General features: G+C 36.2%; 1 long non-coding RNA gene across 1 annotated transcript in view; it reads left to right on the forward strand.

The window, feature by feature from the left end:
- The first annotated feature begins 2,436 nt into the window (after positions 1-2,436).
- Positions 2,437-18,146, forward strand: part of LOC309853755 — a 49,280-nt gene continuing 33,570 nt past the window's right edge. The window contains exons 1-2 of the long non-coding RNA XR_014305922.1: positions 2,437-2,916; positions 3,572-3,620. This is a non-coding gene — a long non-coding RNA (uncharacterized lncRNA). The remainder of the gene's footprint in view (positions 2,917-3,571; positions 3,621-18,146) is intronic.

Here is an 18,146-nt window from a genome sequence, read left to right on the forward strand (position 1 = left end):
TATTTTTTATTTTCATGGTAAAATAATTATTTGCAAAGTTCAATAAGCTTTTGTTCTCTTTTTAAAAGGAAACAATTAGAAACATTGATTCTATTACCAAGGATTTGACTGGAATGTCATATTTAAAACTGTGCATAGAATGAGATGTGACCAGACAGTGTAAGGAACAACATATTGTCATAAGAACATCCTTTTGAGGAATGGATGATCCTGAATAAGACCTTGTGGATCAGGATTAAGTGGGAGGATATCTGTGTTCTCTTGCAAGAGCTTGAGGCAGTTCTCACTTTTTTCCATGTCCTGTCTCACAGGGCGCTGACACCACTTGAGCATCAGGAAGCTGGTGTCCTTGACCAAATATGAACCCTTGCAACCAACCTTTCAGTAGATATAACAGATTGGATACATGGGGAGAATGGCCACCAGAGCACCTAGATGGGATAACATATTGCTAAGGATGCTAAATTGACCTGGAAATACAGTGACTTGGTTAATGCAACAATAACATGTCGTATGTATTCTAAACAACACCTGAGGCAACTGCCAAAGGAATCTGGGATCATCCACCAGAATTCCCAGCAAATAAAGAATTGGTAAATTGATTACATTTAACTTTTCCCTCTGAATGAGGGTTCTGAGTATGCCTTGGTATGTTTGAACAGAGTCTGCCCTAACTAAAGATTTACTCTTTGCTCTGCAAACGAGGTTACCACCATTACAAAATTAGGGAAGTTAAGTAGCATGTACAGATACCCTTGTGAAATGACAGTGATCAGGAGTCCTATTTTATTTTATTTTATTTTTTTTTAAAGATTTTATTTATTTATTCGACAGAGAGAGATCACAGGTAGATAGAGAGGCAGGCAGAGAGAGAGAGAGGGAAGCAGGCTCCCTGCTGAGCAGAGAGCCCGATGCGGGACTCGATCCCAGGACCCCGAGATCATGACCTGAGCTGAAGGCAGCGGCTTATCCCACTGAGCCACCCAGGCGCCCCAGGAGTCCTATTTTAAATGTCATGGTACACAAGACAGAGCAAAAGAATATGACATTTAATATTGGTTCCATCTCCCGAACAAGCTGTAAGCAACAGGGTCCATAGAAAGAAAGGAATATTAAAGCAGCAGATTAAATTACTAATAAGTAAAACCACCTTGGTCAGGTGGACTAAAGTACTATCCCAGGCTTTAATATATTTAAATAATCAACCAATAAGGCTTGTTACCCATATGCCAGACTGGGAACCCCTGCCAAGACACCCAACATGGTAAAGGTAAGGAAATCACAGGAGAGAGTCATTGCCCCAAGTTTCGCCATGGATCAATGTACTATACTGGAATTTGTAATGGGATGTGCCACCAGCATGGTGCAGCCAGACTGTTAGAAACACGCCACCTCCATGCTAGTGAACTCCTTGCTGACCTCTCAGGATATACTGTGGAAAATGAGGAGGTGGGCAATATGAAATTTTAAGAGCCAACCATAAGGGATAAAGTGTTAGAAGAGGTCATCAAAAGGATGTAACCGGAAAATTAGATCCTCCTTACCCACTCCCAGTCCTATACCTTCAGCCTACTCCCCACAGCTGGGGCCATCACATGGCAAGAGCCCTTAAAGGGTAATGGGTTGGGCACCTGGGTGGCTCAGTGTGCTAAGCTTCTGCCTTTGGCTCAGGTCATGATCCCAGGGTCCTAGAATCGAGGCCCGCATCCGGCTGTCTGCTCAGCAGGGGGCCTGCTTCTCTTCCTCTCTCTGCCTGCCTCTCTGCCTACTTGTGATCTCTCTCTGTCCAATAAATAAATAAATTTTTTTTAAAAAAGAGAGAGAGAGAGAGAGAGAATTGGGCTTTTTAGATCACCTGCACTGAATACACAACTGAACCCCATTAAGACTTCTATATAAACTTTTAAGATTCTGGCCGACGGTGTACAGATTTACTTGCTTGCGGGTGCCCAAGACAAGCACCCACTCTTGAGTACGTTCCCTTATTAAAATTGCCACCTACCCGTCTGAAGTGCTCTCTTTCTTCTGTCTATCCTTGTCCTCCACATACAGGGACCAGCTAGGAGCCAACAAGGACTGGTGACCAGATCCAGACACACCAGTAGCAGCTTGGCTTTGGCTGTTGCTGTGCACTCCTTGAGGCTGCAGGCCTTTAGGGTGTGTGCACAGCGGCCCGAGGCCAGTTAACCGAGGGGAGGCCCTGTCGTACGCAGATGCAGAGCTACAGGTGCTATCTGTGGGCACCCACGAGAGCGCAGGCCAGTGACAGGACTCAGGGCTAAATCCGGGCACAGGGACACCCGTGGGGATGTTAGCTGTTGGCACGCGCTTGTATGACCGCACTCGTTAGATGTGCGCATGCTCCTGGCGATGGGCACCAGGAAGGGGGGGAGGAAATCCTGCCACATCCGGGTACTGAGCGCTGAGGGAGCTTAAGCAGCTCGTGCGACAGCGCCCAATCTAGCTGTGAGGATCGCTGATGAGGTGGACCGTGGCCCCTGGGCGTCCGTGATGGCTTTGGCTGGGACAGCTGGAGAGAAGAGGAGGCGGAGGGGAAGGACAGGAGTGGGTAGAGACTGAGGCAGCTAATATCTGTAAACCAGTGAAAACCTGTGGAGCCCTCAGCCGCCGAATCCACCAGCCTCTGTGGTGGCGTCTGAGGGGGTTGTGCTGGGCATTGATTTCCTCAGTGGCACCGTCTGCTGCCGTTCTCTGCGGAGAAATCCCCGCCTTCCAGGGCGAGGTCCTTATTAAGGATGAAAGCTGCCTCAGGTGTCCGAGCCCGCGTCAGGGCTGTTGAGGTCTTCAGCAGAAACAGCCGAAGTCCTTGGCAGAGCCGAGCCCTGGGATCTGGGGTGGCTCCCGCTCTGTGGCTGGCACCGGAGCGGCCCCTTTCGCTGTCCCGGAGCAGCTCAGGTATGCGGGTCTCTCTCTGGGGTCGGGGGAAACCGGAGCGGGTTCTGAGGCTGTACCCTGTAGCCGGCGTTCTCCTTCTGCCCAGAGAAGGGAACTCTCTGGGCTCTGGGCATTCGTTCCCCTTGTTCCCCTTGTGGCCAAGCATTGCCACCCTAATTGAAACCGTGCTTCTCAATTTTCTGTGCAGATTTTTTTTTTTTTTAAAGATTTTATTTATTTATTGGACAGACAAGAGATCACAAGTAGGCAGAGAGGCAGGCAGAGAGCGAGAGAGAGAGAGAGCCCGAGGCGGGCCTCGATCCCAAGAACCTGGGATCATGACCAGAGGCAAAGGCAGAGGCTTTAACCCACTGAGCCCCCCAGGTGCCCCCAACATCTTCTTTTTTTAAGGTTGTCTTTATTTATCACTGTGTTTAAGTTTTGAGAATTCCGTTCCTTTATGTCTTCCGTATTTGTACATCAGTATTTCATTTTGAAACTCTTAAACATTGTAGTGTTGAAATATTTACCATGTTTCCTTTGAATTTCAGAGTACCATTGTATATGACCTTGCTGGTACATAGAACATAATAGATTTTTGTGTGTTGATCTTGTATCTACAGTTTTGCTAAATTCACTTATTCTGGGAGGTTTTATTCTTTGGTTTTCTTTTTAGTCTCTTTGGGATTTTCTACTTCTGCCCTGGCTGATCAAGTCATCTACAAGTAAGGACAGTTTTATTTTATTCTCTTACCATCTTGAGCCAGCTCGAGTTGCCTATTTTATAGGAATAGTATGTGTAATAAGATTAGTGTGAATTGTCACCCTTGCTTTGTTCATGAACTTGGGGGGAAAGCATTTAGTCTTTCACCATTTGAGATTGGCAGTAGTTTTTGTTTTTTTCTTTTTCTTTGTTGTTGCTGATGCCCTTTATCCAGCTGGATTAAGTGGTCTTCATTTGCAATTTGCTGAGATTTTATATATATTTTATAGAATATATGATAAGTTTAATTTTTCAAATGGTTTTTTGCCATGAATCGATATGAGTATGTGGACTTCCTTCTTTAGACTATGCCTTTCCTAGGATATGTTTGTTTTCAAATATTAAATAAGACTTGCATTCTTATGATAAACCACACATGGTTGTGCTGTACTATTCTTTATACATATGGTGAATCACATTTGGTAATATTTTGTGGAGGGCTTTTGAGTCTATGTATATTACAAAGGGAAATGTGTTTTTTATGAATGAAACTTTGAAGGCAAGATTTGATACAAAGTCTCCAACCAGGTAAGTGACTGTTGCTGGTTTCCATTGAATTTTATTGAGATCAGAGATTAAAACTTCTATAACTTCTGTTATTTTAAATGTATTAAGATTTTATGTTCCATGTACACGTGAATGCATATTCTGTTCAGAGGAGTGCTCTATGAATCAGTCAGATCCAATTTATTGATGGTGTTCAGTTTTTTACGTCCTTGTTGATTTTAAGAGTATTGATTCATCTTAATCCTGGTTTTTACTGGGTAAGGATGTTGAAATCTGCAGTATTATTGTGGTTTGCCCGTTTCTCCTTTCATTTCTGTCAGTTTTGCTGAGTATATTCCAAAGCTCTGTAGTAAGTTACGTGCACATTTGAGATTGTTTTCTGGGTGACTTGACCCTTATATCATTTTGTAATGCCCGTATCTCTAGTAGCTTTGTTTAACTGGAGATCTACTTTATTTGATATTAAGATTTCCACTCTTTCTTTTGTTTAGTATTTGTGTGGTGTATCTTTTTTCCAGGCTTTTACTTTTAGCCTATTTGTGGCCTTTCATTTGAAGTGAATTTCTTAATGGCAACATATGCTTGGTTCATATTTTTTAATGCATTCTCATAATCTCGGTCTTTTAATTGGCATAGTTAAGTACTTTACATTGAATGCAATCATTGGTATGTTTGCATTAAGTCTATAATTTCTTTTCTGTTTTGACCCTTTTCTTGTTTTTACTTTTTGGCACATGTTAACATTTTAGTATTCCTATTTAACTATTGTATTTTTGACTATAACATTTTATTGTTATTTTTATGGATTACTCTAGAGATCACAATATAATTCTTAATGCTTTTGCAGTACAATTTGTAGCAACATTTTATTATTTCAAGTGGGATATTGAAATCTCACTACCATATAGTTCCTTTAGTTTCTTTGCTTTATGTTATAGTTTCTTATAAATTAAGGCTTATATACATTAAAAACACTGTCAGATAATATCATCATTTCTATTTTTGCTTTCAACTGCAAACATTTTAAGAACTTAAAGAAGAATTATCATAATTACCCAAAGATTAACTATTCCTGTTGCTTTTACTTTACTCATAGTATCTCAGTTTTCTTTCGGTCAGAAGAATTTCCTTTAGTGATTATTTTAAAACAAAATGACAACAAATTATATGCTTTTATTCAGCTGAGAATACCTTTATTCAGCTTCATGCTTGAAGTATAATTTTGCTGAATATAGAATTCTGAGTTGATTCCTTTTTTTTTTTTTTTCCTTTTAGTACTCTAAAAGTGTTGCACCACTTTATTCCATCCTTTAAATTTTTTGATGAGAAAGCATTAGTTAGGGCTTTGGTTTTCTGGTAGTGTTATTTTTATGTTTTTAGGATTTTTTTTTCATTGTCTCTAGTTTTCAGCTGTTTGAATATTATTTAAAAGCATAACTGGGTGAGAGGGAAGACTCATCCTGTTTAAATCTCACTAACTTCCATGAATCTATAGATTTATTTCTCTTCATTTTTTTTACACCAAACTCTTCTTCTCTGCCCCCCACCCTGCCCCCAACCACAAGGACTTGGATCACACAAAAATTTTGTTGTTTGGTACTAATCTAATTGTTTCTGAGGAGTTGTTTGGGGATATAAAGGGGATATATTTATAGATAGATGTTGTTTTGTTTTCTGAGTATGTTAACGTGGTGAGGTTACTGGATTGAAAAAATCAAATAACATTAAGTAGAAACCAGAGAAGAAATATTGACATGTGGAATTAAAGAACAGTGTGTATGTTTCTTGGAATAAGGATAGAAATACATAAAAAATAAGCAATAGCCATCTGATGATTTAATCTTCCTTGTAGCTGTTGCCACGTAATAGTAAATGTTCATGATGTTATTTGTTTCTGCCAAAGGTGAGTCATTTATGCAGAAATACTAAATATTAATAAGTTGAGACATATGGTACATTTTAAACAAATCCTTTGGGTGGTGTTCCAGGAGATAGCAACTTTTTGGAGGCAAATAAGTGTTTAAATGGATAATTACAGTGCATAATTATGTGAAGTGCTGTTAGTTTTGCTAGATGTTCTGCATGTTACATTATTTTAAAACAACTCAATAATGTTCACTGGGGCTTTCCAGTGAACATTTCAGTATATACTATTGATCTTGGAAAGAAGAAATGCAAAGAGAACATATGAATGTTCATGTGGAATACTCTAGCATGAAATCAGAAACTGATCTAACGTGAAGTAAAAAAGAAATGCAGCATTTACTAGCAAAATAAAAATTAGGACAAGTAGACAAAATATGTTTGTTATTAAAAAATGAAATGAAGAGCTTATGTGAAATCTAATACAACATCAACTTGTGAATCTTGGATGAGCTCATACTACACCCAACATCATTGAAAAATAAAAGAAATTTTCAATATCTGGGAAAATTGTGAAACAATAAGACTACAGAATAGAACAATTAGCCTTTTTGTGTTTTAAACTTTCATTTTTAAGGATGCTAACTTTTAAATATTAAATGCCTCTGCTATTATAATTTTAAATTATTTTAATTGGCATTCATTACTCATTGTGTTCCCTTATATATAATATTTCTATTAGCAAATATATCCTTATCAGGCAGATATTTATTTTGTATCTATTTATAGGTATAATTTTGTCATAACATTTGTTTACAACAATAGCATTTACATGTTTTTTATCATTTTTTTTAATAAAATCTCCCCTGAAATATTTAACATAATCCTGTCACAAAAAAGATTCACTGTTTATTTTGTAACTTTTCAGTATGTTTAAAACACTTTAAAAATGCCATAAAAATATGGAATAATTTTATAATAATAATTTATAATTACAGAAACCTCCAAGAATTCTTGGGAATCCTAGTTTCTCATTATCCAATTCCAAAGTTTAGTATCTCTTAGCAATTTGGAATAATTAGGTAGCTCTTAGGGTTTGCTAGATTCCTAAGGACTTCAAGGAATATAAAAACGTCTGAGCCAGGTGTTCCTAAAGACTTCGCATATTTCAGATTTGTAGTCTTTTTTTGTTTTGTGTGTGTGTGGATTTTTTTGTTTGTTTGTGTTTGATTTGTAGTCTTAATTATAATTTCATCTGCATGATATATGAGGAAGTACTCCTCATCTAAACATGATTTTATTTGTATGTTGGAAGACCTCATCATTAATTCAAGGCAGCTTTTCTTTTTGTGGCTTTTAAAGTTTGTTTCTGCTGAGTGTTAGAATTTCAAAGGTGAAAGTCTATTTATTTACATTATGGCCAATTTGTTTAATGGGAGTCTGACAGTTGTAATGTCTGTTGAGCCTTTAGAAATTTTAAAAAGGAAAAAAAAAAAGAGACTCATTCTTATAGGTGAGCAGTGGGAAATCTTGCCTTAATTTCTGCTTTTCTGAACATACTTTCTTATTCTTTGAGTTTTTATGTACTATAAAGAAAACTTACTTTCTGTGAAAAGAGATTTAAGAGCATGAGTTCATACAGAAGTTTCAAGGTAGGCATGAGAATCAAGGAAACAGAAGTGAAGTAAAGTGTGCTTATGATTTTGGCAAAACATTTGGTTCTATTTAATAGCTTAATGAATGGATCTCCTCTCCTAATTTGGTCTGGCATCTGGTATGGTTTCTGAGTGTGAACTCCCTGAAGAGAAACACTACCTACAGTGCAGTAAATTGGGAGAGAAGTGGAATCTGATTTTTGTCTTTAACAGTTCAACTTCTTCCTTTTTCTGCACACACAATTTCTTGTTTCCCAACCTCTAAGAAGGACATCATACAAAGAGAGAGCAATTCGAAAGAGAAAGAAAGCAGCCAATTCTCTGCTCATTTGTGTATGAAAAATCTCTAAAGAGAGATGATATCTATCTAATGATAAGGTAGTAAGAAAGAAGGGAACTTATGTATTTGAGATCCTGATTTCAGTTCTTTCAGATGAATATCCAGAAGTGGGATTGCTGCCCCATATGGTAGTTTTTAATCTTTTGAGGATGCTTCATACTGATTTCCGTAGCAGCTACATCATTTTACATTACTGTCAACAGTATACAAGGGTTCTAATTTTTTCACATCCTTGGCAGCTCTGTTGTCTTTATTTTTTTTCTTAAAGCTATCCTAACAGTTATGAGATGATAGCTCTTTGTGCGTTTGCTTTGCATTTCCCTAAAGATTCGTGATCTTGATTATCTTTTTATATTCCTTTTGATCATTTATATATAGTTTTAGACTCCCATATTCATTGAAGTATTATTCAAAATAGCCAAGAAATAGAAACAATGTCAATATCCATCTACAGATGACTGGAGAAAGGAAATGTGAGATACATATCTGTATCTATATATATGCATATATACATACATACCCAATGGAATATTATTCAGCCTTAAAACATAAGAAATTATATAATATGCAACAACAGTATTGCATACAATATACAATATGCAACTTGAGGACATAATGTTAAGTGAAATAAGCCAGTCAAAGAAGGACAAGTACTGTATGATCCCATGCATATGATGTATCTGAAATGGGCAAATTCACAGAAGTGAAGAGTAGAACGGTAATTGTAATAGGCTTTGGGGAGAGGAGACATAGAGTTGCTCAGTTTTAGTTACCCAAGACGGATAATCTATAGGCACTTGAAGTACAACACTGTATCTATAGTTAACAGTATTTTATTTCACACTTCAACTTTTGTCCAGGGTAGATTTCATGTTAAATATTCTTATCACAATTAAAAAAAAAAAAAGGAGACTTAAAAGAGACCTCCTTGCATGTCAAGATGCACTATTTGAATATCTTGCAAGTAGGAGTACCTAAAGTATTTGGAGGGAATAATGAAAGAAGAAAGAATAAATACATTTTTACCAGATAACATTGTGGCATGTCAAATAGTTAATACTTTGATACACTTTGAGATACTTAATAACATTTAAGTGAAAAAGTTCTGATTATTATTTAGTGCAATTGCATTAGACTGGTATAGACTAGGACACAGAAAATCTGCCTGCTTTTATAAGGATTACCTGAATTTGATATCACACCCGAATGCCTCCTCTTCTCCAGAAAAATACAAATTGATCTAAATTCCCTTTTTTGGTATTTTCACCAATGCAGTCTCCACTAATGCTTTCAGACTTACGTTATTATCACTTCTAGGAAGGCATTTTCTCCTGTCATCCTCATGTACCCTTTTATTTAAGTCTTAACCTTTATCAAAACATTCACTGTACAATTTCAAAATCAGTGATTTCTGTTGTTTCATACTTTCTTCTGATCCTCAGAGTTAGATCCTAACAGGGCCAGAATGTATAAAATCCACCTCCCAGCCCAAGAATATTTTTAAAAAATAGAGTAATAGATAAACTATGTAAGGTAGTTTAGACACCTGGCATGGAAAGCTATAGCTCAGTATCCATTTTTAGGAAGAAGAGTGTAATGTGGAAGAAATAATACCATATTGAGACTTAAAGTGGAGAAGATACTGAGGTAAGTGAGGAAATTGTGTCTTCCAATTTGACTTTCAGCCTCAATGAATTTAAGAGTCTCAAGAAATACTTGAGAACTGGTCCACTGAGTTAAAGTTTAGAAACTGGTTTGGGATAAAAAGAAGTCCTTAGCAATAAGGGGTCTTAAGCGGCAGATTATTTAGTAGAGGCCTGGCCATGATTATATGCTCTTGAAGGCACAACTGGCCATATTTTTTCATACAGTTGTAGTGTGACCTATATCCATCAAGACCTTTTTTTTTTTTTAAAGATTTTATTTATTTGTTTGACAGACAGAGATCACAAGTAGCAGAGAGGCAGGCAGAGAGAGATGGGGGAAACAGACTCCCTGCTGAACAGAGAGCTTGTTTCAGGGCTCAATCCCAGGATCCTGAGATCATGACCTGAGCTGAAGGCAGAGGCTTAACCCACTGAGCTACCCAGGTGCCCCAAGACCTTTTTTTACATTCTTGAGCATCCACGCTCTTTCTCCTGCTGTGAATATTATCTCAAACTTTACAAACACCCTTTTTTAATAATGTGTAGTAAGCATTTCTTCTCCCCTCCCTATTGGTATATCCACTCTTAAATACTACATTTTACATTTATACTTTTTACTTGTCCTTCATACCTTACCTCAATTATTTTTCACACACAGAGCTAAAGCACCATTTACTAAAATAGAACTTCACTGTTGTACATATAATTCCCTACCTTGATCATAATTGCCAATACACTTAAGTAATTTCTATAAAAACTTACTTTTGAAAGTATCAAATTAGATAAAAATTTATTTTAAATCTACTGATTATAGGTAAACCTATATATTTTTTAAAGATTTTATTTATTTGACAGGGATCACAAGTAGGCAGAGAGGCAGGCAGAGAGAGAGGAGGAAGCAGGCTCCCTGCAGAGCAGAGAGGCTGATGTGGGGATTGACCCTGGGACCATGACCTGAGCTGAAGGCAGAGGCTTTAACCCACTGAGCCACCCAGGTACCCCTAAACCTATATTTTAAGTGGTAAAGTATGAATATAATAAAATCTGTTTACTTACTGGTTTATATAAAACAAACTGTTTTCTCTTAAAAAGAAAAAGTAAGGAAAAGAAAGTGTGTGTTCTTGTTTCTCACTGGTTTTATTTACTTACTTTCATGCACTTAATATATTTCATCCTTGGTGATTACTATAACTGAACAAGATACTTGAAATAATGCATTTTAATAAAACAATTGTATAAGACAACTTCCTAAAATTAATTGACAACCTAATGTAACTTTTCTCAAACTATGTTGTTGGATATTTTAATAAAAATACCTTATGATTTAAAACACTAAACATTTGGAAAATATTGATTATACAAAATTAAATGGACATTCAGTGGTGATTTTTTTCTGAAAATATTGGCATACAAGAATCCTAAATAAAGATAGACTAGGTACTATTTATGAAACCATTTTTACTATGTATGCTCTCTCTCTATTTTGTTTTTAATTTCTAATGTTATATATTTATAGGTACCACGTATAAGTTATTTAATTTTTCTCAAGTTAATTTAAAAGTGAGAAATACTATGTAAATTGTATGTTCCAACTAAATGACAACAAGCTGACATCTTTGTATTCTCTCAGAGTGAAGACTTCTCTGTAGTTTGAACATAAAACAATAGCATAAAGCCTGACTATTACGTGATATACATAGCTTAATCATACAAAATTCAAAAGAAACTGTCCACTCTCATATTCTCTCTGAAACGATAGATCACCTGCTGCACACAGCCTCATCTCTCATATTAGTGTTTTTTTCTTTTATCATTGTATTTTTAATGTGTAATTCTATTTCGGTTTTAACATTTTATAGTGAGTATAAGGGGTTTATATCTGAAATAATGTTTGCATGTACTTAAGTAATTTTACAGTGTTTTAAATCAACTTACAATATGTGTGATTTTATTTTCCCTTCATAAAGAATAGTCTTATTATTCAAGTCTTAGAAAACTTGCCATGTGATGGACTTCATCTAACACTGCATTTGTTCAGTGATGTTTAGGTTTCATAACTATTGGCTTGGTGTTAAAAAATCACTTGTATTATTTATTGAAACTCATGTCAGGAATAAACATAAAAGTTAATAACTACAATCCCCAAGTGAACTAGCCCCTTGGAAACTTTTATACATCAGAAGAAAAGTCTCCCTTGATATCATGGAGTTTCTTAGGAAGAGAAGTGTGATTTTACCATGGAACAAGTATAGATTTTAACACTTTCTGGTTGAGTATTACTGATGCTTGAAATTAATGCTCTGTGAATTTCCAAACTGTAATAGCATATATTTCATATATTCTTTTGAAATATTGTTATGGACTTTTGTACGTCCAGAGACCTGCAAGCTGCTTTCGAGTGGGAATATATTATATACACTTTAAGAACAGATGAAGTAAAAATATCTACCTTGTCACTTATTTATTTTGTGGTACTGGGCAGTCAGTATGTCAGAATGTCTTCAAAAGACTTCTGAGATTGAATAAAATTATATAGGTACTAAATGTTATTTTACTACTTTCAGTACTCCCTATACAAATTTAATGGTTGAAAGAAGAAAATAGACCATCTTGTATATTCATTTTAGGGACTTCAATCCCAAATTTCTTTGCTCTGAGAAGAACATTTACTAATACACATCAGGGAAGAAATATACCTTCTAAGGTATAAGTTTTACCTAAGGATAATAAGAGGAAAAAAAAATTGTATGAGACTCTATCCCCTTGTACTTTCATGACATAAATATAGTTTTCCAGTCCAAATGTCTTATTGATGAATTGGGTATTCAAATAAATATTAACATAATTCACATACAATACCATTGGGCAGGTTGTAGGTGAAAATTCAAGAGAAAACTTCTTTCAGGGTAGTGCTAAAGTGAATTCATTGTCATAGAATATATTTGCCTTCTTGTTTGGATCCTACTTTTCCCAAAACTAAGAACAATCTTCATGTAACTTTTCTAAGATTTCTTATTCATTGTAACATAGTGTTTGTAAAAGTTACAAAATAGGGAAAAAAATGAGAACTACCAATCAGCTCTTTAGTCTCTTACGCATTTTATGTTTCTACACCTTTTTCTTTGTTTTCATTAGAATTAATTCATGCATTCATCTACCATTCCAACCAACATTCTAGAGATGAAAGAATATAAACTTTTGTATGTGTTCACTTTTTTGATGCGTTTGCCTGGCTATTGAAGCAAATCAATAGATTTTCAGTTGTTTATGAAAGTTTTACCATTCTTGATTTTTTTTTTTTTTTAAGAGAGAGAGACAGAGAACAAGGAAGGGGAGGGGCAAAGGAAGAGAGAGAAGAGGGCTCCAGTGCAGAGTCTGATGTAGGGTTCAATTTCCGGACCCTAAGACCTTGATCTGAGCCAAAATAAAGAGTCTGATGCTTGACCACCTGAACCACCCAGATGCTTCCTTGATTTCTTTCTTCTAGGTAAGGGAGAAAAGATAGCATGAGCATGTGCTAGTAGCTTGTCATTTTAAGTCCAATATTATTTTGTCACCAGAAGAAAGACAAGAGAAAGGTATTGTCATGCTCATTTTACAGTTGTGATAACAGATGCTTAGAAAATTTAAGGGAAAATTACTGATTCTTCAGTAATTAAGTTGTGGCTTCAGATATATTTGCCACCCACAGCCTTGGTCCTTTTAAAAGCCAGGCTGCTGTCTACTATGACCTTAATACAAAGGCCATCTCTCTGTTTCTTCTCTGTTCTGGAAATTCAAATGTAAAACCACTTTATTGACAGTCATCTTGCTTTGTGTTAAAAAAAAAAAAAAACCTTTTAATTGATACTTATTATAATTCTTTTCTCTTTTTGATTTAACACAAAGCCTTCCAATTGCAGGCAAACCTTGTAAATGTGACCGTGTCCTTGTTGGTTGATACTTGCTTGTGAATGATATTGTCAATGATTCAGAAATTTAGGACCTAAATAAATGTCACCCTTTCAAACTTGTTCTCCTAAGGACACAAGTTTCTTTGTAGAGCTTCTGAGCTCCTGAGGAGACTCTGCCGGAGGCTGGGCTGTACAGAAAGGTAGCATGCAGTGAGTGGCACATCGGAAGGCAGAGAGAGAACAGACATAAACTAGGAGGAATATAGGTAATGGTGGTAGCAAGGAAACATTTCAAGCACACAGAAATTTGCAAACTTGGGAGATTTGCCATTCTATTTACTAAACATGCCTTGAACTTTCAACACATGTAAAGCAATGTATAAGAGAAAGAAAGATTAGAAATCAGGGAATGAAACTACCAATTCTGGAGTGCCTCGGTGTCTCAGTTAAGTGTTTGCCTTTAGCTCAGGATGATCCCAGGCTCCTGGGACTGAGACCTGCATCAGGCTCCCACTCAGCAGACAGCCTTTTTCTCCCCCTCCCTCTGCCTGCTGCTTCCCCTATTTGTGTGCTCTCTCTGTGTCAAATAAATAAATGAAATCTTAAAAAAAAAAAAAAAAAAAGAAGAAACTACCAATTCTTAGGTACTAAGCCTGTGATAAGCATTGTAGGGGATAGAACCTATAATTTACATTCTATCAGTATAAATAATAAATGAATATTTATTATGATGGTTAATTTTTTTTATATCAGCTTGACTGGGTCATGTAGTGCCCAGACATGTGGTCAATTATCTGTTAGCCAAGGTTGTTGTAAGGGTATTTCTGGATTGGATTAGCATTTGAATTGGTAAACTGAATAAAGCAGGATATTGTCTCTGAAGTAGGTGGGCCTTATTCAACTAGTTGAAGGCCTGAACAGAATAAACAGGCTGACCTTCACAGATGCATATAGAGAACTCTCTTGGCCTTGTCTTCAAGATGGGAAATTTTTTTCCTGCTTTCAAGTCAGACTGAAACATCAGCTCTTTGTGGCTCTGGAGTCTGCTGGTCTTTGGACTTGACCTTACATCATCAGCTCTCCCTGGGTCTGCAACTTGATGGTTGCAAATCTGAGACTTGTCAGATTTCCTAATCACATAAGCCAATTCCTTAAACTGAATGAATGAATGAATATTCTGTTAGTTTTGATTCTCTGGGTAATACTAATATGTTGTGGTGCTACAGACAGGGATTTCACTGGGTCTAAGATAACCCATTTTCTCATTCATTCTTCCCTAATTTTCTCCATCAACTTGCCCCAACAGTTCTGAAATAAATCTCAAACAGATATTTTTCTCAAGAAATATGATACTACTTAAATTTTTTGCCCTTGCCTATTTTCTCTCCACTCCTAATCAATCAGAAATATATTTCTAGAAGATTGATTACTTGATATTTTTATCCTTGTTGCTGATCAGTTTTCCAAATCAGTCATTTCTTGCCATGTCCATGCTTTTGTGGCAACCAAGTGTCATTTGCTATGTTGACTTGTATTTTAGTGTGCTTAATATATTTCATTCACATGCCATACTAAAGATGTTTGACTATATTGGTATTTACATGGAACTAGTAGTATCATTTGCCATAAAGACAAGTGAAAATAAACCCGAGGAAATAGAAGAGTATTATTAAATTCTAATAAGACCTCATTGGTCCCAAGGCTGTGAACCTGAGACAGTTTTGTTTTCATTGTTTCAAGTGGAAATTAGCAAATATTAGAGAATTGAAACTTTCTCCTTGATGCAAGGACAGTTCAAAAAGAAGAAAGTTTTCTTACTTGAATCAATATTTAAAAAGTACAGTTTTTACTACCCCTAAATTACCTCTAGTAATACTAGGATATGTGCAATACATTTTGAGTAATGTTATTGAACATTTCCATCTTTCCTGGTATATTATAACTTCTGACCATTATATTCCTGGGCTCATGCCTCCCTTGCTAATATCAGCATTTCTGCATAGAGGTGTTTCCTGGCTATGAATCAATGCCTCCTACTGCTCAAGAAGTTAACTAAACTATTGAAACATTATCACTTGGAAAAATTTTGAAATGTCACTACTTGAACTTTTTCCTAATATAATTAAATCATCTCCAAAGTTAGAATCTACAAAACTGTATTTTTAAAAGCAGGTTTCATCCTCAAGTCAGGAACAGATCTGGACTGAAATAAGCAACTTAAATTCGATAACCTAGGATTTGTTGCTCCCAGAATCTATCAGTGAGAAAGCAGTGTTGACTAAGTGGAACAAATCGTAAGAAGAGGAGTTCAAAGAGATCATGAAAATGTGCCATTAAAGAACCACAAGGAGTATCAGAAGCCAAACAGAGTTCTTGACAGCTGCAGTCAGTAATCTAAAGAGAGAGCAACCTATTGCTTTGTGTTTTCAGAGTAAGACATGATTCTGAGTGAAGTAGGTAGAATGGAACATTACACATACAATATAGGCAGTATAAAACTTTTGGTTTATTAGAATGCTTCAATATTGTATGCACTCATTCTACCATTTCTTGATTTTCACTATTTCCCGAGGTAGGGCTTTAGGTCATAGAGATAAAATAGACATAGGGCTTCCCTTGAGAAACTTGGAGTCAGGTAGGAATGACCTAATACTGAACACTCATAGTAATATAGCAGTAGCTGAAAGATCACATGATCTGGTGGGACTGAGCCTAATGCACAGGTAGAAGTTCAGACCTGATGACATCTCTGCTTTTTTGTCTCTATAATCTCATGTCCTACTACCAAGTTGTTGCAGAGGTGTACTATAGAAAAGGGAGAATGTGTGTACACGTAGATACACCTTTGTATTTATTTGGAAGAAATCACATGTATTCCTCAATAGCTTTCAACAAGGCCTCATTTACACCTCCTTTTACAGCAAAGAGAAGAATGCATTCGGACATGGAAAAGGAAATGCCTTTTCCCTGCTATTCTGTTTCTGTTACTATCATAACTATTGGTTACTTTATTTCTAGGAAAAGGAAGTAACTTAGCTTTGGTTTGGCTCTGGCAATTCATTCTTATTATTTGCAGTGAATGGAGTAATTTTCAGTTAGTGTATTAGAGATCGATAGCAATTTCAGGGTCCTGTCTCTACCATTCATGTTAGGGTTGAGCCTAAGGTAAAATTGTGAAGACGGTAAAAGTGTGAGTGCCCTCTCTCCTTTTCTTTCTGGGTCTCTGCATCCCCATTTTCTTGAGTCAGACACTTATTCTTGCTCCCTGGCACATTTCCAAAGGACCACATTTCAATTATGAAACTTGATTGTACCTTTTTAAATGAATATTCATTGATACTGTATTACCAGCTATGTGCAAAACAGAAAACACAGAGAAAGGTAGCCTTTTGCCCTCCAAAAGTTTTTTGTTACACAGCGGTCCAGTGGACCATAGATAAGTAGGTAGGAGAACATGAAAGCCATCCAAAATCCATTCCTCAGATACAGTAATTATATAACTCATACATTTCCTCCCAGTTAAATTAATGTATAATTGAAAAAAGTTAGCTTGGTAAAGTGTCCTAGGATGCCACAAGAGGGTGGTGATCTCTAACTGATGAGAACCTCTGAATTACTCCTTTCCACAAGTGCTTTCAGATAGAGAGAACAAGTGAAACCAAGGTAGAAGAAAATCACAGGGGATATGTAGAAGTCTTATGGTTAATGGATCACATGGTCTGGAATATATGATGGGGAGAAGGATTTATGTACAAACATTGACAAATAAAAAGAAATCACTAGACTATTCTAAGATAAGCTTTTCCCTTATATGAAGCAAAAAATTAAACCTTTTGATAAGGAGATGGGCAGACCAAGTCATATAGAGAAAAAGAGAGTCTCTCTGAGGTAATAGTGAATATAAGTTGTCTGACTATAAAAACAATGTAAAATTGCTTTTCTTTTTTTGTGTATGTGTAAGTTTACAGTGCCCTGGCTAAAGGCTTTTGACTAAAATGAGAACTTGGTTTGGCATGTTTTTAAAATAATAGTGAAGATAAGATTGAAATGACAATTGGAATAAAAATATGGAAAGCCTTGAAAGTTGAATAGAAATAGAACATTTAGAAGTAGCCCATGAGGAGCTTTCTACATGGTACTCTATTTTATTTATTTATTTTAAAATCTTTATTACATTTTTATTACAAAGAAAAAATATGGCAACTGTGGGAAATTTAAAACCATAGATAAGTAGGTAAGAGAACATGAAAGCCATCCAAAATCCATTCCTCAGATACAGTAATTATATAACTCATACATTTCCTCCCAGTTAAATATGAATATATACCTCCCTTACACACATACACATTTTGACTTAGATAGAGTCAGAATCCTCCTGAATATATTACTGTGTACTTATTTTTCCTGTGACTTAGTTCTATTTATTTATTAAAGATTTTATTTATTTCTTTGACAGAGAGAGATCACAAGTAGGCAGAGAGGCAGGCAGAGAGAGAGAGAGGAGGAAGCAGGCTCCCTGCCAAGCAGAGAGCCCGATGCGGGACTCGATTCCAGGACCTTGAGATCATGACCTGAGCCAAAGGC

Source organism: Mustela nivalis, assembly GCF_964662115.1.
Source record: "Mustela nivalis genome assembly, chromosome: 18".
Lineage (NCBI taxonomy): Eukaryota > Metazoa > Chordata > Mammalia > Carnivora > Mustelidae > Mustela > Mustela nivalis.